This window comes from Chelon labrosus (genome assembly GCF_963514085.1).
Source record: "Chelon labrosus genome assembly, chromosome: 10".
NCBI classification, from domain to species: Eukaryota; Metazoa; Chordata; class Actinopteri; order Mugiliformes; family Mugilidae; genus Chelon; species Chelon labrosus.
In genome coordinates this window covers 5,986,234-6,006,845 of record NC_140360.1, presented here as the reverse complement: position 1 = coordinate 6,006,845, position 20,612 = coordinate 5,986,234, and the positions used below count along the sequence as shown (strand labels likewise).

Sequence of the window (20,612 nt, the reverse complement as noted above, 5' to 3'; positions counted from 1 at the left end):
TTGGTTAAAATAACAAGCAAGTTGATCACATAGAATTGTGAGGAGAGGTTTTATGAGTCCAATTAATACATTTCTCCAACAAAAAACAAACCCAAAATATACGTGATCAGTAATGTAATGTGACAGTCTACTCCAGAGATATTGACCAAAATAAGTGAGACCATGTTTCCATGAGTTCTCCACAAAATGTACGGTTTACATCGATGTCTCTGTTCCACCTTTGTGTATAAAGATTAGTAGGGTACAATCTGTGGATCGTTTTGAAGGAGATCTCTTTGACCTTATTGGTTAAACAAAACTTATGTGGTAGAAGCCAAACTGTATTCCAACAAATGTTCCCAACAAAGGTAGACCAGTACGATAGAGCAGAAGGTGAACTCATCATGTCTTGTTGAAATAGTACTGGACAGCATCAAGGACAATAGAGAAATCTGTCGGTGCAACAGGAATTTTATCATGTTGAAGGAATTCAGCATAGTTAAACAGCTGACTATGTTGTTTGAATAATTGACTTAGTAACAAAGAAGTGTTGTACCTACCCTTTCTGTAATCTGAAATGTAATCGTTGTTTTTTTGTGAAATGTGTTTTCTGTAATGTCCTTGTGTTTGGCCTTCAGAGCAACTGCAACTTTTAATACAGACTGTTCAACAAAATATCTTGCATCATTTACCACTTCCTGTTTTGACTGAAGGTCTAGTTTTGTGACTGTTTTAAGTTTAGATTTACACTTTATCTTCCATTTTTGGCTTTCATACAGAGAAAAGCTCCCAATAAATGGACCGCTGCAGTCCAGTTGACTTATCAATCAAACCTTTAATTTTTCTTACAGATGCTGTTCTGATGTTTTGGATGTTCAATCTCACTGAGATGTCTTCAGGTCAAGAAAAAATGGACAAGACTTCAAGAAGAACATCTTTGAGAACTTTTTCTGGTAAAATTCTTTACTGCAGAAAATCACAGGATAATAAATCATAATGCTCCTCCTCTAATCCTCCTAATCCTGGGAGATTCTTTCTATTAGTGGGATAGAAGCAGTGGGGTTGTTCTTGAAGTCCTGTTTACATCTCACATGCATCCAACAACTCAAAGTGAACTATATGTTCTCTAGTTACCCTCTGATGAGATATGCTGTAGAGCAGAGTTCAACCAGTCTGTACATTCACTAACACTGTGTGTTATATAGAAGTTTTACGTTGTGTTAAAAAGAGACTGTCCTCACATAAAGAATGCCTGGGCTGGAGGATCACCTATGATCCAGACATATTTTATTATTAAGAAGTCAGAGGGGAGAGATGGACGGATCAAAGAAACATGGGTTTTTATTATGTTGTTTCTTTTAACTTCTCTTCACAGATAATTGTGATGAAAGTCTTGTGCTGCCAAACCCTCACATGTCATCCAGAAGAGTATCAGATAGAGAATAAATGCTGCCTGATGTGTCAACCTGGTAAGATTCAACTGAATACTTTTCCTGCTTTTTAATGAATGATCACAAGTGAAAACTGCTATTGAACAACAGCAATAGATTAATATGTATTTATACTCCTTGTTTTATCCACCTTCATCTGATGGTAGTAATAAGAATTACAGTATAAGAGATAACAGTGTATGACATTTTGCAACTTAAAAAAAGATATCTTGAAATATAATCACTGGTTGTCTTTTCAACAGGAAACAGAGTTAAACTAGATTGCACAGAGTCCAGCCTTACGTCATGTCTGCCCTGCACTAATGGACATTATATGGATAAAGCTACTGGACGTAAGCAGTGCTTCACATGCACCAACTGTGATGCAGGTACATTTCTGTTAATATTATTTATTTATCAGTAGAAATGTTTTTCCTTTTTTCAACTGGTGAATTTTAAATCAAATCCACATCAGACCAGTTAATTTATGCAGATGTTTCCTATGAATTCATAAACTGAAGAGACTATTGTGTCACATTTTCTAAAGTTGTTCTAACCACTGAAGGTATCTTTAAATCAGAAACAGATTAAACACAATAGGAGTTTTGTTTCTGCATGTTTTGTAACTTCCATATGTGTTGATAGGTTCTGGTCTGAAGGTAAAGAGGTCATGTACACCAACATCAGATACAGTTTGTGAACCACTTGAGGGATTCTTCTGTATTACCTTAACAAAGGACCAATGTGAACCAGTAGAGAAACACCCAGTCTGTCATCCAGGACAATACATCAAGGAGAAAGGTTGGTTTTCTAGTTTTAAATGAGAACAAAGTTTAAGGAAACTGATCTTTGTGACAGTTTGCTCATTAAAGCTGCACATGGTGATTTCTGACCACTAGATGGAAGTAAAGAGCACCAAAGGGGTAATAAAGGTATTTCTAGATATAGACAAGGTGAACTTGACTCAGTTGTTCTTTAATATTTATTATTTATCAATTGCAGTTTAATACTTTGAGGAAGTAATAATAATTATAATAATAATACATTTTATTTAAAAGCGCTTTTCAAGATACTCAAAGACACTTTACATAAAAAGGACATCAAATTAGCAAAACAATGTGAAATATAACATCAAAACACAATAAACTGAGCTAAACATTAAAAGCAATTTTAAAAAGGTGTGTTTTTGTCAGAGATTTGAAGGTAGGAAGGTCGGTACAGTCGCGGATGTGTTTGGGGAGAGAGTTCCAGAGGGAGGGGGCAGCTGCAGAGAAGGCTCTGTCGCCCCAGGTTCGATGCTTGGTCTTGAGTGGTGGAGTAAGGAGGTTTGCGTCACATGAACGGAGGCTGCGGGATGGATTGTGGCGATGGAGCAGGTCAGTGAGATAGGAAGGGGCCTGGTTATGGAGGGCTTTGTGTGTGAGGAGGAGGATTTTGAACTGAATACGCTGTGGAACTGGGAGCCAGTGGAGTTTCTGGAGGACAGGAGTGATGTGATCACGGGAGCGGGTGTGGGTGAGCAGACGTGCAGCAGAATTTTGGATGTACTGAAGTTTATTTAAAGTTTTGGATGGTGTGCCATAGAGGATGCTGTTGCAGTAGTCAATTCTGGAAGTGATGAAGGCGTGAATGAGGGTTTCAGCAGCAGAGAAGGAGAGTGATGGACGGAGTCGGGCAATGTTCTTGAGGTGGAAGAAGGCAGTTCTGGTGATTTGATTGATGTGATGATCAAAGGAGAGGTTACTGTCAAAGATGACTCCGAGGTTGCGGCTGTTGGGGGATGGAGACAAGGTGGAGTTGTCGATGGTGAGGCGGAAACTGTCTGTGGTGTTGTTGAGGGATTTGGGGCCGATAATGATTAGGTCTGATTTGTCACAATTTAGTTTGAGGAAGTTGATCTGCATCCAGGATTTGATGTCAGCGAGGCAATTGGAGAGAGTGGAAAGAGTGGCGGGAGTGATGGAGTTGGTGGAGATATAAAGCTGGACGTCATCAGCATAACAGTGGAAATGGAGACCGTGGTGGCGAATGATGTTGCCAAGGGGGAGCAGGTAAAGTATGAAGAGGAGAGGACCAAGCACCGAACCCTGGGGGACACCTTGGGACAGAGGAACAGTGGAGGAGGTGCAGTTGTTGATGTGGATGAATTGTTGTCGGTCTGAGAGGTATGATTTGAGCCAGGAGAGTGCAGTGCCAGTGATGCCGAGGGAGGACTCAAGGCGGGAGAGGAGAATGGTGTGATTTATGGTGTCGAAAGCTGCAGTGAGGTCCAGGAGGATGAGGATGGTGAGCTGGCCGGAGTCTGCGGAGAGGAGGATGTCATTGGTGACTTTCAGGAAGGCTGTTTCGGTGCTGTGTTGGGAACGGAAACCGGATTGAAATGGTTCGAACAGGTCATTTGAGCAGAGGTGGGCTTTGAGTTGTGTGGCGACAATACGCTCCAGTATTTTGGACAGAAAGGGGAGATTGGAGATGGGCCGGAAGTTCGACAAGATGTCAGGGTTGAGTCCAGGTTTTTTGAGGATGGGGGTGATAGCAGCCAGTTTGAGTGAACGGGGGACTGAGCCAGACCTGAGGGAGGAGTTGATGATTTCTGTGATGAGTGTGGAGATGGCTGGTAAAGAGTCCTTAATGAGGTGAGATGGGATGGGATCCAGAACACATGTAGAGGTTTTCATGCCTATCATAATTTTGGGCAGCTCCCCTGGTGACACGGGGGAGAACTGAGACAGAGGCTGAGAGGTGAGGAGGGGAGGAGCAGGTGAGGGAGTGGGAGTGCAGGCCGTGGGGGCAGGAGAGGAGGACAAGTTGTTGTAAATGGTGTCGATTTTTGTTTGGAAGAATGAGAGAAAGGAGTTGCATTTGTCAGTGGTGAATGAGTTGGAGGTATTGTCGCTGGGCTTGAGGAGTTTATTTACTGTAGAAAACAGAGCCTTGGGGTTGGTGGAGCCAGAGTGAATGAGGTGAGAGTAGTAGGTGGATCGGGCAGTACTGAGAGCATCCTTGTACTGCTGAAGGTAATCTGTATAGGCTTGTAGATGGACAGTTAAACCGGTTTTCTTGTGAAGTCTTTCAAGCTGTCGTTTTTGTGATTTCATTTTGTGTAGTTCAGGAGTGTACCAGGGGGCAGAGTGGGTGAAGGAGACAGTGTTAGTTTTGATGGGGGCTAGCTGGTTGAGACAGGAGGAGAGTGTTACGTTGTAGAATTTGGTGAGGTCAGAGGGATTGTCAGTTAACGGAGGGGGGGAAGCAGATATTTTACTAGCAAGAGAGGCAGAAAGGGCTGAAGGGGAGATGGATTTGAGGTTTCTGAAAGATATTGTCCGTTTGTCCTTAGCGGTGGGAATGGGGATGTTGATGTCCATGATAATTGCCAAGTGGTCAGAGATGTTGAGGTTGACGCTGGAGAGGTGATGTAAGGTGAGACCAGTGGAGCAGACCAGGTCCAGAATGTGACCACGGCTGTGGGTGGCAAAGTTGACGTGTTGAGTGAAGTCGAAGCAGTGTAGCAGTTCCAGGAATTCAGTGGCAGATTTGCAGTCAGTGTCAATGTGGATGTTGAAGTCCCCCAGAAGAAGAACGGAAGGTGAGATGGCCGATAACTGGGTGAGGAAGTCAGAAAAGTCAGAGAGGAAGGAGGGGTTTGGTTTGGGAGGGCGGTAGATGATGGCAGTGACCAGAGGAGTGGGACCAGAGAGTTTGAATGTGAGGTGTTCAAAGGAGCGAGCAGCAGGGATGGAGATGGTGGATGTTTTAATGTCCTTCCTGTAGAATGCTGCTACACCACCTCCCCGCCCCTCAGATCGGGGTTTGTCCATGTAGGTGTATCCGGTCGGTGTGGTCTGGTTGAGAGAAAAGTAGTCCAGAGGTTTGTGCCAAGTTTCAGTGATGCAGAGGAAATCCAGGTTATTGTCAGTTATGAATTCGTTCAGAATGAGACCTTTATTGTTAAGTGAGCGGGTGTTGAGCAGAGCCAGTTTCAGGTGACGTTGCTTCATGATAGGTTGTGAGGACTGAGGAAGGGGGCGGAGATTTGATAAGTGCACTTGTCGTTTGTTGTGATGACGTAATGAGGAAGTTGCAGTTCGTGAGCAGGACCAGATGGATGGGATAGAGTCAGGAGTTGAAAAGTTGTAGTTGAACATGCGACCAGAGCCTCTGTGTGGACGACAGCAGAGTAGACCATGGTTAAAAGGTCGTCTAAATAAAGGCAGAACAGGCCTGCTGGAGGATCTGATGGTACAGATAGGGAGTGTACTGCGACAGGATGGCCTACGGGGGGAGCTGGTGAGATCAGTGGCAACTGCTGACTCACACAAAGAGGAGGGTGAGGAAGAGTGTGGAGGATGAGTAGTTCTAACAACTTTCTGCGAGAGGGCATCAGCGCTGATTGAAAGTGCTAGATTGTATTGAGTGGGCTGGGCTGGGAGCGCTGAGAGGCCAGTAGAAAGTAGAAAGTAGAAACTACTGAGACTAGGCCAGTTGTAGAACACAACTAAAACATTCATTCGTTCATTTTCTGATCTGATGACGTACTACCCTGTTTGTCATATTGTGAAGCAGTCTGCATCTATGTATAACACTTTGATCTGCAGACTGAACTAGTTTCAACTTCCATATAATTTGTGTGTGTGCAGGCTCAGCCTCCTCAGACACTGTGCTCTGACTGCAGTGATGGAACATTTTCAGATGGAACATTAACATCTTGTCTCCAACACACACAGTAAGTAAATCTTCACATCACACATTGAGACACATTTATTTTTTATAACAGCCATGAATTTGTTGTATCTGTACATTTTCATGTAAAACACGCCTCTGTTATTCCAGATGTGAATCAAAAAACCTTCAGCTGATAACACCAGGAACTACCTCAACTGATTCTGTATGTGGAGAACGAACTTCAAATGTTGGAGGGATCATCATTGGTGTGGTGGTTTTATTAGTAATTCTAAACATAGCAGCAGGATTGTGCTACGTCTACAGAAAGAAAATCTATTCACCAGGTAGGTTTCATTTATATCAGAAAAATGTTCTTCTTTTCTATGTTTTGTCACATCTTTGATGGATGATAATGTTTTCTGCTGAGTCATGACAGTGCTGGTAATTATGTTTTTCACTGGTTTTGTTCAATTATAGTCAGAAACAGAAATGCAGACGACTCCAGAGAGGTATGTTTATTTCTCACTACAGATCACAGCATTTGGTTTCTCAAAGGAATTAAGATTATCTAAGGAATTCTGCTTTTTTTCTTCATTTCTTTAAAGAAAAACAAACACCACAGTGGTACACTACAAGGTACACTACAACCAGTGCAGGAAGCAGTCTAAGAATCAGTGATCAAGAGTGTGCCGAGCCTTTCGGCTGATGACAGCTGAGACCTCCGTGACCCTCCAGAGGACAAGCCATTACAGAAAATGAATGAATGAATGAGTGAATGTTTGTATGATTGTGGATACTAGTGGCTGTGTGAACGGGTATCTCTATGTTTGTTTTTATCTTTGTACTGTTCAGATGTGGCATACTATTTTGTTGAACTGATGTATAATGACAATAAAGCATTAATTCAATATAGGACACTGCCTCTGTGATTTTACACCACTGTAGAGACTTAAACCTTAGTTATAAACTATTTAATAATATCTAAAGATACTTCACAGTAACAAAATACCTCAAGGTCGGTGCCAGTCATAACTGTACAGTCAGGAAACCACTTGTGTTACCATGACAATTAAATATTCAAAGTACATAAGGGTAATAAAAAAATAAAATCATTTGCGGATACCTGTTTATCGCCTTTTATTGCCTTGTTTCCTGTAATATTTAACTCAGTCCACTCTGAGTGTTTCTGGTTAGTCCTCTGATTCAGGAAGAGGAAATGAATCTTTAGCCTGATTGGTTCAGGACTTTTATTGTCTGAGTAAACTGATCACATGACCAGGGGCAGACTGGGACAAAAAAATCAGCCTTGGCATTTTGTTCCAGACCGGTCCACCACATTTGATAACACACACCTTTTCTGTCTTTTTGGTCTCTTGAATGTGTACCACTGTGCAACTATTTAAAACCATCCTTACCTTAAACCATGCAATGAGTTAATGAGAATCAGTGAGAGTGGACACATTAAATACTTCCAAAAAGTGTCATTATAAACACTGTATACTCTACCACTCCATCACAGTAATGAATCTTAAAGCAGCATTCATCTGTTTTTACTGGTCAATACACTTTGCACTACTGGATTTTTGCCATTTTGTTGTGGGTGGTGATCCAAAAAGCTCTGTAACATAGAAGACTCAGGACGGTGAAAGTAATCTATGTCCTCCTGCTCTCTGCTCTCCTCTCTCCCACTAACACTCTCATCTTCTGGGGAAGATATCTCAACCTAGCTCAACAAAACATGAACGGAGACTGTGGAGTGAGTTTTTTTGGGTGAAGAATTATTGGATTCTCTGATAAACAGACACACAGGTGCATTGACATAACACTGGCAATGAACAAAATGATGTCATTTTAAAAAGTGTGATTTTCTTTCATTGTAGCCTACATTGTCTTTAGCCTCCTAGGCTTCATAAAAACTGCCCCAAACTTATATTTTTCCAGGCCTAAAAGTCTCACAGTATTTTTTGTGCCTCAGCAGGCGGCCATCAGAAAAACAAAACTGTGCTTCCCACAATACTCTACCTACTCAGCACCAAAAGCGTAGACAAACACAGTTACCAAATAGCTTGTGAAAACAGAGGAGCTACATCATTGGAAGAAGTGGATAATTCCTCAGGTGGGTTTGTCTTCAAGCTCATGTTTGCCTTCCTAGTCAGCTGAGATTGTTTATCTACATGGGAAAACTATTCTCTGCAGCGACTGTTACCTCCCTGCTCACTCTGAACAAAAGGCGAACTGGAAAAACTGAACTCATTTCTCTCTAATGAGGAGAACAGGGTCAATCTTTACATGACACTAACAGCATTTACTAACATGCGTTTACTGTTCTACAGCTTGATCAAAGACAAGCCTCCTCTTGTAAGTTGGCTTTCAAATGCAACTCACAAGAGTAAATTTGCTTCAGGAGAAACATGGTCTTGTACTGATGTCTTTGGGGAATTCTTCAGGCAGAGTCAGTCACAACTGTGCCGTCAGGAAACTTGTACTAATTGTACTACTTGCTACCATGACAATTAAATATTCAAAGTACTTATAAAGAATATGAAAATAAAATCCATTGTGCATCCTCCTCCTCTAATCCTCCTAATCCCCTGTTTAATGTATGATCACAAGTGAAAACTGTTGGTAAACAACAAAAGTAGATTAATATTTATTGATACTCTTTTTTTTTTTATTTGCCTTCAGGTACATTTCTGTTAATATTATTTATCAGTAGAAATGTTTTTTTTTTAACTTTTTTCAACTGGTGAATTTTAAATCAAATCCACATTAGACGAGTTCATTTCTGCAGATGTTTCCTATGAATTCATAAACTGAAGAGACTATTGTGTCACATTTTCTAAAGTTGTTGTAAAGTTTGTAGCTTTTAGAGTTTTATGGTCAGCGAATACGTGCCCTCAATGAAGTAGAAACTACTGAGACTAGGCCAGTTGTAGAACACAACTAAAACATTCATTCGTTCATTTTCTGATCTGATGACGTACTACCCTGTTTGTCATATTGTGAAGCAGTCTGCATCTATGTATAACACTTTGATCTGCAGACTGAACTAGTTTCAACTTCCATATAATTTGTGTGTGTGCAGGCTCAGCCTCCTCAGACACTGCGCTCTGACTGCAGTGATGGAACATTTTCAGATGGAACATTAACATCTTGTCTCCAACACACACAGTAAGTAAATCTTCACATCACACATTGAGACACATTTATTTTTTATAACAGCCATGAATTTGTTGTATCTGTACATTTTCATGTAAAACACGCCTCTGTTATTCCAGATGTGAATCAAAAAACCTTCAGCTGATAACACCAGGAACTACCTCAACTGATTCTGTATGTGGAGAACGAACTTCAAATGTTGGAGGGATCATCATTGGTGTGGTGGTTTTATTAGTAATTCTAAACATAGCAGCAGGAGAGAGAGGAAGGAGGGGTTTGGTTTGGGAGGGCGGTAGATGATGGCAGTGACCAGAGGAGTGGGACCAGAGAGTTTGAATGTGAGGTGTTCAAAGGAGCGAGCAGCAGGGATGGAGATGGTGGATGTTTTAATGTCCTTCCTGTAGAATGCTGCTACACCACCTCCCCGCCCCTCAGATCGGGGTTTGTCCATGTAGGTGTATCCGGTCGGTGTGGTCTGGTTGAGAGAAAAGTAGTCCAGAGGTTTGTGCCAAGTTTCAGTGATGCAGAGGAAATCCAGGTTATTGTCAGTTATGAATTCGTTCAGAATGAGACCTTTATTGTTAAGTGAGCGGGTGTTGAGCAGAGCCAGTTTCAGGTGACGTTGCTTCATGATAGGTTGTGAGGACTGAGGAAGGGGGCGGAGATTTGATAAGTGCACTTGTCGTTTGTTGTGATGACGTAATGAGGAAGTTGCAGTTCGTGAGCAGGACCAGATGGATGGGATAGAGTCAGGAGTTGAAAAGTTGTAGTTGAACATGCGACCAGAGCCTCTGTGTGGACGACAGCAGAGTAGACCATGGTTAAAAGGTCGTCTAAATAAAGGCAGAACAGGCCTGCTGGAGGATCTGATGGTACAGATAGGGAGTGTACTGCGACAGGATGGCCTACGGGGGGAGCTGGTGAGATCAGTGGCAACTGCTGACTCACACAAAGAGGAGGGTGAGGAAGAGTGTGGAGGATGAGTAGTTCTAACAACTTTCTGCGAGAGGGCATCAGCGCTGATTGAAAGTGCTAGATTGTATTGAGTGGGCTGGGCTGGGAGCGCTGAGAGGCCAGTAGAAAGTAGAAAGTAGAAACTACTGAGACTAGGCCAGTTGTAGAACACAACTAAAACATTCATTCGTTCATTTTCTGATCTGATGACGTACTACCCTGTTTGTCATATTGTGAAGCAGTCTGCATCTATGTATAACACTTTGATCTGCAGACTGAACTAGTTTCAACTTCCATATAATTTGTGTGTGTGCAGGCTCAGCCTGCAGCTTGTAACCATCAACGAGGAGTGTGTAGAGGTGGTTCAGACCTATAAGTACCTGAGTCTACATCTGGATCACAAACTGGACTGGTCGGCTAACATAGACTCACTGTACAAAAAAAAGAGCCGTCTCTGTTTCCTCAGGAGGCTAATATCTGTCGTTTAATATCTGCTGGACATTTTCTACCAGACTATCATTGCCACTGTCCTCTTCTACTCTGTGGTGTGCTGGGGAGGCAGCACTAAGAAGAAGGTTCACCTCAGGCTGGACAAGTTGATACAGAAGGTGGGCTCTGTGGTCGGGGCAGAGCTGGAGTCCCTGACATCAGTGGCAGAGGGTAGGACCTTGAACAACCACCCTCCTCCACCTTCTACATGACACCATAGTCAGGCAGAGAAGCTCATTTAGTGACAGGCTGCTGTCTCTTTAACCCAAGTCAGGCCGTTTTTTTTTTGTTTTTTTTGGTTTCTACGTTGTTGTTTCATTTGTCAGTTGGTTCCTATGTTGGTCGTCATTGGATTCAACTTTTATATACAAGGTGTACAAGCTGAACACTGTCTCTATGTTCTCCAGTACTATGGCTCGTCACCCTCTTCATACTACCAGAGCTGAGTTGTTAAACTAAGGAGTTCACAGTGCCGGCGCTCCGCACACGCACATCACGCACTGCGCGTAGGGCACCAAGTGCCTGGGGGGGCACCAAAAAATATGGGTCGTGAAAAATCATCACAATAGGCTACTAGTATAAATAACAAATAAAATATGTCTAAAGCATGTTAATATACAAAAGTAATATAGGCCTAGACCAAATTAGTCGAGAAAAGGGTGAATCTCCTGTTCGGCCCTCTCTCCAGTCTCCCTCTGGTGCCCCCCTTCCCCACCTCCCAGTGGTCTGTTCGATTATGCCTCGTCAGCGTCACAGTCCCGCCCACAGCCAGAGCGGAGGTGCCGGAAGTACGGTTCCCATTCATTTCTCCCATTGACGTTTTGGAAAAATCTGTATCTAAAGAGTTTTAGAGCATGTCTTAGGATAACCAGCTACGGCTGAACTCATAAGCATATAACATATCATTTAGAGTGAAAAAACGAAGAGAAAGTCCAAAAAAAGTCAAAGGTACAAGACTGTGTACATATTTTCATTTCCGAGAGAAGGAACTACTCATACCATAAACCACCGCGCCTCACTGAAGGCGCCTCACTGAAGTCGACTCGAAGCCACAACCTAGAAAGAGGCTTTTCAGCGACTTCCAAATCTGACGACGGCCACGCGAACCTGTGCTGCTGTGTGGGCTACTGTAACGTTAATGTCTACTGTATGATCACAAATAAATAAATAAATAAATAAGAACCTGTGTTGCGTTTCTGCACGGTAGACTTATCAGTTCGTCTGCTAGCAATGCTATGTTTGATTATGCTTAAACTGGGCTTGCTATTTCTTTTAGCCATCAGAAATATATAGTCAGGTAAGTAACGTTAGCCTATTAGCCTAGTTTGCTTTGCATTTCAGGACGCTTTTTTGGCGTTTGTTATCAATTATGATCAAACGATGTGTAGTGAAAAGGTAACGCTACAAGTGACACTTTCACAACGTAATGAAATGATGAGTAGGAAACGGCTCTCGGTAAGGTGAACTTTAGAAAAACCCTGCAACTGAACGTGATGTGATTTTGCCAAATTAGACCGCTTTAGATAAGTTTCGTTGTTCTATGCGGTCATTTTCAAGAGGTTCATAGGCCAAGGGCAACATCTGTTGGTGAAACTGCAATTAGAAAAAAAAAACCCACAATCTCAGTGTTTGTATATTTTCATATTCACAGAGTTGTCAAATTATTTACAGAATTATTATATCGTGCCTCATCAGACCTCTTTTAAAGGTGAAATAGAGTTTTGAATTTTAAATGTTCCAGTGACACACAGGCCTATATAAAAGACTAATAATGCATTTCAGTAGAATATATGTATATATATACATATATATATATATATATATATATATATATATATATATATTTCTTTTCATGTTTGGTGCCATTGTTAATGTAAAATTATTTATTTGCAGCAGTTATTTTGGAAGTAAAGAGAACCTAACTAAGGAATTCTGAATGGTTGTTATTCCTTTGGTGGTGGGTGGGTGGTTGGTTGGTTGGTTGGTTGGGGGGGGGGGGGGGGGGGGGGGGGGGGGGGGGGGCACCACCAAGCATTTGTGCTTAGGGCACCCAAATGGCTAGCACCGGCCCTGGGAGTTCAACACAAGTGAGGGACACAGCTGTCTGATGTGATACATGGGGTACTAACATATAAACGACAACTGCTAGAAAATGAAACCACTGCCTCCATTTTCTGTTCAGACCTCTTTGTTGGTGCCCAGGGAAATTTTTAATGTGTAATCGATCTATAACAAAACCACCATAACGTTCAAAAGGAACATCATTAAATGTGTTTCTGTGCAGCAGCACGGAAACACACAGTCTGTCATCCAGGACAATACATCAAGGAAAAAGGTTGGTTTTCTAGTTTTAAATGAGAACAAAGTTTAAGGAAACTGATCTTTGTGACAGTTTGCTCATTAAAGTTGTACATGGTGATTTCTGACCACTAGATGGTAGTAAAGAGCACCAATAGTGTAATAAATGTCTAGGTTAAGACAAGGTGAACTTTGCTCAGACTTTGCTGTTTGTTACTTTAAGGAAGTAGAATTACTGACTAGGTCAGTTGTAGCTTGAACACCACTAAAACATTTTAATCAATCTTATCTAAAGTAAAACCTACACTCTAGTGGTGTCTTGATATCTGAAGATTTCCTGTCTTTCGTTGTCTATGTCATTTTTTAAAAATTTCATTAAAAAAAAGGTACACTACAACCAGTGCAGTTATCAGTCCAAGAACCAATGGTCAATGAATGAATAAATGATTGTTCTCATCTCATGTTTGTATGAGTGGATACTGGTCGCTGTGTGAATGGGTATCTCTATGTTTGTTTGTCTTTTTTATCTTTGTACTGTTCAGATGTAGCATACTATTTTGTTTTACTGATGTATAATGACAATAAAGCATTAATTTAATTCAGTTCCATATAGGACACTGCCTCTGTGATTTTACACCAGTGTAGAGACTTAAACCTTAGTTATAAATACATTTAATAATATCTGAAGATACTTCACCGTAACAAAATACCTTGAGGTCGATGTCAGTCATAACTGTACAGTCAGGAAACCACTTGTGTTACCATGATGATTAAATATACAAAGTACACAAGAATAATAAAAAAATAAAATCCATTGCGTATACCTGTTTATTGCCTTTTATTGCCTTGTTTCCTGTAATATTTAACTCTTATTTAGATTCACTAACTGGAGTGATGTCACGTTTTCAGTCATGGTTTTAGTTTTTTATCATGTCCTTCGTCATGTCCTGTCCTTCGTCATGTCTTTCATCATGTCTTAGTTTCTGTCATGTCCTCCGTTCTTGGTTTTCCGTCACGTCTTTCCGTTCTTGGTCTTTCGTCATGTCTTTCGTCATGGTTTAGTTTCTGTCCTGGTTTCTGTTTAGTCCCGTCATGTCTTTCCGTCATGTCTTTTCACAGTCACGGGTTTAGTTTCTTGGGTTTTCTGTTTATTGTATTTTGTTAAGTCTTGGTATTTTTTCATAGTCATGGTTTAGTGTTTAGGTTTTCTGTTTCCTAATTTTATTTTGTTAAGTTCTGGTTTTCCATGTTGTCCGTCATGTCTTTTGTTTCTGTCATGGTTTCCATCATGGTTTAGTTTCTTGTGTTTCTGTTTATGGGCGGCACAGTGGCAAGGTGGTTAGCACTGATCCCTCACAGCAAGAAGGTCACCGGTTCGAATCCATGGGCCGGCTGGCCTTTCTGTGTGGAGTTTGCATGTTCTCCCTGTGTCTGCGTGGGTTCTCTCCGGGTACTCCGGCTTCCTCCCACCATCCAAAGACATGCTGGTTAGGTTAACTGGTGATTCTAAATTGTCCGAAGGTGTGAGTGTGAGTGTGAATGGTTGTCTGTCTCTGTATGTGGCCCTGCGATGGACTGGCGACCTGTCCAGGGTGTACCCCTGCCTCTCGCCCGATGACAGCTGGGATAGGCTCCAGCAGACCCCCGTGACCCTTAACAGGACTAAACGGGTATAGAAGATGAATGAATGAATGAATGAATGATGTTTCTGTTTATTGTATTTTGTCAAGTTCTTGGTTTTCAAAGTCATGGTTAGTGTTTAGTTTTTTCTGTTCTGTTTCCTGTTTTATTTTGCTAAGTTCTCGATTTCCTGTTTGTCTTCATGCCTTTTTTGTTCCCTTGATTAGATCATTGGTTTCACCTTGTCTTGTCTCGATTTGCTTCACCTGTGTCTTGTCACCCCTGCTCCACGTGTGTGTATATATAGCCCTGCCTTCCCCTTTGTCCCTGTCGCGTCATACTGCTTGTTCACTGCTTGTTTGTCATGCCATGTGATTCTTGTTAAGTGTTTCATGCCAAGTTCATGTCATAGTTTTGAGAGTGTTTTTGATTATTGGATTTCCTGCAACCTGAGCAGCTCTTCTTGGTTTTGTCTTTTTGTTAATTAAAAGAACCTTTTTTTCGCCTACTCCTGCCTCCTTTGAGTCCTGCATCTGGGTCCACACTCCATTCCCTGCAACCCCCTATTTGACAAGTGAAGTCCACTCTGAGTGTTTGTGATTAGTCCTCTGATTCAGGAAGAAGAAGAAGTGAACCTTTGACCTTCTGGTAAATGAGTTTTATGGTCAGTGTATACGTGTCCTCAGTGAAATACGACAGTCTTTTTCTTTCACTTCAGTTTTTCTTTTCATTCACACAGGTGCATTGACATAACACTGGCAACGAACAAGTGCTGTCACTTTAAAAAGTCTCATGTTCTTTCATTGTAGCCTACATTGTCTTTAGCCTCCTAGGCTTCATAAAAACTGCTACAAACTCATGTTTTCCAGGCCTAAAAGTCTCACAGTATATGTGCGAGACTTTTAGTTTAAAGAGATGCTATTTTGTCTGTTAGCATGAGCGACGGTTATTCAGCCACAATTAACAAAAAATGCGCCTGAATGATGATTTGAAAGAAGCAGAGTGAGGCACTTAGGGAGCAATATAAAGTGGAACTAGCTAGTCATGTAAGAAATTACACAGTATTTATGCCTCAGCAGGTGACCATTATCAGAAAATAAACTCTACATCCCACAATACCCTACCTACTCAGCACCAAAACCGTAGACAGACACAGTTACCAAATAGCTTGTAAAAAAAGGAGCTACATCATCGGAAGAAGTGGATAATTCCTCAGAAGCTGTCAGAAGACAAAATATTGGATGCTTTTCTCACTAAAGTAGATACACTGCAGCACTGCATATTTGCATATTTGCAAGCAGAAAATCAGCCAAGTTTGTTTAGTCAATCCTGCTTGTAAACACTAACTAAATTGCTGGGTGTTATATGTTATATGCTATCGGGGTGGGTCTGTCTTCAAGCTCATGATTGCCTTCCTAGTCAGCTGAGATTGTTTATCTCTGCAGTCATAGCTTGCTTATGAGGCATGTTTATCACTAAAATACGTAGAAAAACTATTCACTGCAGCGACTGTTACCTCCCTGCTCACTCTGAACAAAAGGCAAACTGAAAAAACTGAACTCAGTTCTCTCTAATGAGGAGAACAGGTTCCATCTTGACATGACACTAACAGCATTTACATTGCCAGCTGCGACTTAGTTGGCTTTCAATTGTATTCTTTAGGGGAGCGCTTCAACGTACCTTGCTATTCAAAGCAGAGACAAAGGCCATGGCTGAAGGGCTTTAGGGAGTTGCTCCTCTCACTATTCCTGTTTAATCATACAAAGATAAACTAGCACACAATCTCCTTTTGCATTATGACCTGGAAAGGAAGCCTTCTGTGCACACATGAGTTCAGCTGGAACACAACGGTCCCAGGACTTTTCTTCTCCCTTCCAACTCTCTGACGTTCTGCCTTCCCCAGTTCTTTCTACTTGTTGTTAATGTTTCACAGCTGACTTGCTGATCAAAAGTGAGAAGAAGCTTGTTACGTGTACAGACTTGTGCGTGTGTTTCTCTCCTCCCTTTGTCCTGCAGGTGAGAAGTGGAAGATTGGCTGCCACATGTGAGCTCCAGAAGACCTGTGGATTTGCTCATCCTCCAGCCAATCAGCCAATCAGAGATGGAGGACACCCTTTAAAAGCCTCTCTCTCTTTTTTGCTGTCGCTGACTTTGCTTTGTTGTTTAGAAAGGTTTGTGGTGGGAAGGTAGGACTGAGGTAGTGATGGTGAGATGAAGCCTCATGAGGCATTGAACCACTTGAGCCAATTGGTTCGAGAAAGGGTTCATCTCTCGAAGCTTCATGTGCACACGAACCCACCTACTGGCCAGGTGTTTAATCACAGGCTGCAGCTCAACCACATAATGTATGATGCATTGAATTTTTGTGTCTGTAATGGCTCTTGGGAATGACTTTGAATTACAAAAAGAATGTATGACCAAATAATTTCTCTACTTAAATTATCACATGTGTATGATAAAATATTTTTTGAATGTATTCTGTGTGTGTAAATTTTCCCAAAATGGTAGTATCATATGATACGGCAGGTTGTGTAATGCTTTTCTGTCACTTTAGGCAAATGGCATGGGCTTAAGCAGGCAGAGGAAAGTGAAAGTGCTTGTGGAACTAGGAAGAGGACACTGAATATGTCTCTTACTAGCTGGCTCCATCCTCTTACCCTATCTCTCTCTCCTCACTCTCTTAAATCTTCAAACCATCTCTCTCTCTCTAAACTCTCCAAACTATCAAAACTCTATCCAAACTCTGAATTGACCGCAACTCTCTATCAAAGACCCAGAGAGGTTTATATTGCTGGAGCAGTCACGTGGTACAGCCGGGCAGCGAGGCTTCGGACGTCATTAGTAGCCTGGCTCCGCCTGCCTACGTACTTCCGCTCATTTGCATTCCCTACAGTACTCCGTCTGGAATAGCTTGATCCGCTAACGTTTACTCCGGCCAACTGGTTGGCGGACCAATCAGCGAACAGAGGGCGGGTCTGAGAGCGATTACGTTTCAGTTGCGCGCCGAGTTTGAAATGTTTACACGAACGGAGACGGATATACTCGAAGCCATTCGCTCCGTTGTGGATATGCTTACTGGCATTACAGCACTTTTATTCCAATTTCGCGTCCTTAATTGCAATAGGGGATGGTAGAGTAGCGATTTGTTAACTTGTTGCGTTCTTGAAAGCGGAAGTACGAGGCAGCAGAGCCTGAAGGCTCCGGCGCATAACATACGTCATTACCAAACGTTAGTGATTGGTTAAAGGAACTCCGATGATTTTAAACCTCAAACTGTGCCCTCCCACCAGGAAATAAACGTTTGCCAATGGAGCTAGGCCAGACCAGAGCCCGTCTACGGAGAGCCTTCCCACTCTCTATTAAGTCCCATTGTAACGAATTTTGGTTGCAGTTCCACCAGATTTCCACTGGGGGCGATCGCCATGAGTGCAACATGAATGGGACTCTATGGAGCTAAACGGCTAAATGTGTCTCTTTCACCCGATTGTCGTTGAGAAATCTCAGATTTGATTGTAGGTTTTGCAAGTTCAACATGGGTTATAGGTCAAAAATTGAATGAACGAGAACTTATGTCCTTTCGTTTTCTTACAGGTTGAGTTGTTGTTGCCCATAACACGCTAGCATTGTGCTAATGAACGCTGATTGGTCAGTGAAGGACTGATTACGACCAGATCCCGCTTGACGGCATCGTGGCATCCGAAGCGGGACCAGAATGTTAAGGCGGACTTTTTCGCCCAAGTTTTTTTTTTTCGGCCCGGTCTTTTAAAACAACAAAACAGAAACTCTTCTAGCACGATTATTTACCCGTGTCAGCTGTGTTGTCCATGCCTCGAGAGAAAAGAAAGTGCAGAGCGCGAAAGCACCAAAGCAGTGACTGAAGGATTGCCGTAAAGCAGTATCTGGTCGTACGATGTGTATGACGTCATTGACATTTTAAAATACTTTTTAAAGCAAAATAAGTGACTCTAAAAAATCTAACACCCAGCAGTGTGTAATTTCTTTGCATCTCCTTTCAAATTCAATATTCAAATTACTGCACAAAAAATTATATCCTGAGAAAAGTGGATTTTGAGGGGTACTGCTCCATAGACCGCCATTCATTCTGCACTCGTCCTGAGAGCGCCCTCTTTTGGAACCAGAGTGGAACTGCAACAGTTCAGAACCCGGAAGTTCAGTGAGAGTGGAACTTCTCCCCATATTAGACGTTCTCTGGCCAGACTCTCTGCGAAGTCAGAGAGTCTGGTATCCAGGCTACGTCATTAGGCCCGTTCGACTTCATGCAGATCTGTGCAGATCTGACTTGACGTGATGCATGCTGGGTTGAACAAGTTCATTTTAACCAATCATATTCGAGGTCTATGAGCATGAACAACCCAGCATGCATCACGTCAAGTCAGACTCAGACAGATCTGCATCAAGTCGAACGCGCCTATTATCTTCGGCTCCTCCCCTAAATGAAGCAAACCTCGATATGCGCTTCGCAGAAACGCCCCCTCCATTACTCGACACACGCTTCGAAGACTCGGCACATCTCGTAACATCACTAAACTGAGGTAAGACTGGGGTACCCTGTACATTCACACACGTAGAAAGAAACCGTTACTGCAATAGGTTATGGGTTGCTTGCTGCTATTGATGTATTTTTATTAGACGCTTTTGTAGATAAGATAGTCAGGCTTTTTGTTTTCTTTTTCTTTCCTCACGGATAGGTTAAACTAGGGCTTTTATGTACTTTGTTTATTTTGTTTGGTACATTCCCCACAGTTCCCTCTTCCCCCCACATTTTTCAAACCTACATTTGTTGTTTACCTTTTCATTTAAAAATGATGAATTTTTATTTTATTTTTATTTTATTTTTTTGACTGCCTCCCATCTTCCATGAGTTCTTTCTTTGTTGGTTGTCAGCGTTATTGTTTCTGCTTATAAAAGGAAACGTGACAAAGGTAAAATGCAATAAAAAGTGGCTTTCTTTTTTTTTTTCAAGTGAAAACATTAAACAGAGGGTGTGAAAGGAGCTGTTGGCTAACATGCATTTACTGTTCTACAACTTGTTCAACGACAAGCCTGCTCTTGTAAGTTGGATTTCAAATGCAACTCACAAGAATAAATTTGCTTTAGGACAAAGCAAACATCAGCTGAGCTGAGATAAAGGGAGAGACAGGGGATTAAACATGGACAAGGACTGACGAGCTGATGCCCTGGTTCTATCTGAAAAACGTCAGAAACGTGCCATCAGCATTAGAGTGGTTCAAACTTTGGGTTGTTTTGGGTTCGGAAAAGCACATGATCATGACAGCAGGCAACAGGAAGCAGTCTTTAATGAACAATAAAGGGAAATTACATTCAGTCATGTGTTTCTGCAATAAGCCCATTCTGGTCAGGAACAAGGAAGAAAAATAAGCTCTGATGGATGAGTCAGATTTTGATTATCTTAACAGGAAGTAGACTTTTTCGTGGTCTTGGTCTTGTCACGGCCTCGACAGTCTTTGGTCTCGGTCTTGTCACGGTCTCGGGTCTCTCAGTCTTGCAATGTCTCAGATACGGTACGGTGTCGCTGCACACAGTCTGTCAATCCATGACCGTGAGAACACACACACACACACACACACACACACACACACACAGGCTTAATCCCTCTTGTGCCTACACGATCAACATGCAATGCAGCCTTATTTTATTATTATATATTTTATTTTATTAAATGTTGGATGTGGTATGTATGGTTAAGACTTAAGTCCTCTTCTGTGTGGCCCTATGAGCCTATCATGCACCACTACAGCAGAATGGTTTAGGCTACAGATTCTGTAGAGAACAACATCAGACCTTATAGAGTAGAAGTGTATTTTCTGTTAAGATTGGTTTCATTTCTTATTAACAATACACACGAGTTAGTTGGCTGACAGGAGGAAAATGCAAAATGGAAAAAAATTCGTTTTTTTTTTTTGGTCTCGAGCTGAACTAGTCTTGGTCTTGACTTGGTCTGTCTTGGTCTTGGTCATGGTCTTGTCTTGGTCTTGATAC

At 41.9% G+C, this 20,612-nt stretch overlaps 1 pseudogene across 1 annotated transcript; it reads left to right on the top strand.

Annotated features, from left to right (window-relative positions):
* The first annotated feature begins 860 nt into the window (after positions 1 to 860).
* On the top strand, positions 861 to 11,119 carry LOC311494960 (tumor necrosis factor receptor superfamily member 5-like; annotated as a pseudogene). Its single transcript has 9 exons — positions 861 to 937; positions 1,355 to 1,448; positions 1,673 to 1,798; positions 2,055 to 2,210; positions 6,047 to 6,132; positions 6,240 to 6,415; positions 6,549 to 6,580; positions 10,697 to 10,792; positions 11,081 to 11,119. The product of its transcript is annotated as a tumor necrosis factor receptor superfamily member 5-like (transcript).
* Positions 11,120 to 20,612: the final 9,493 nt, after the last annotated feature.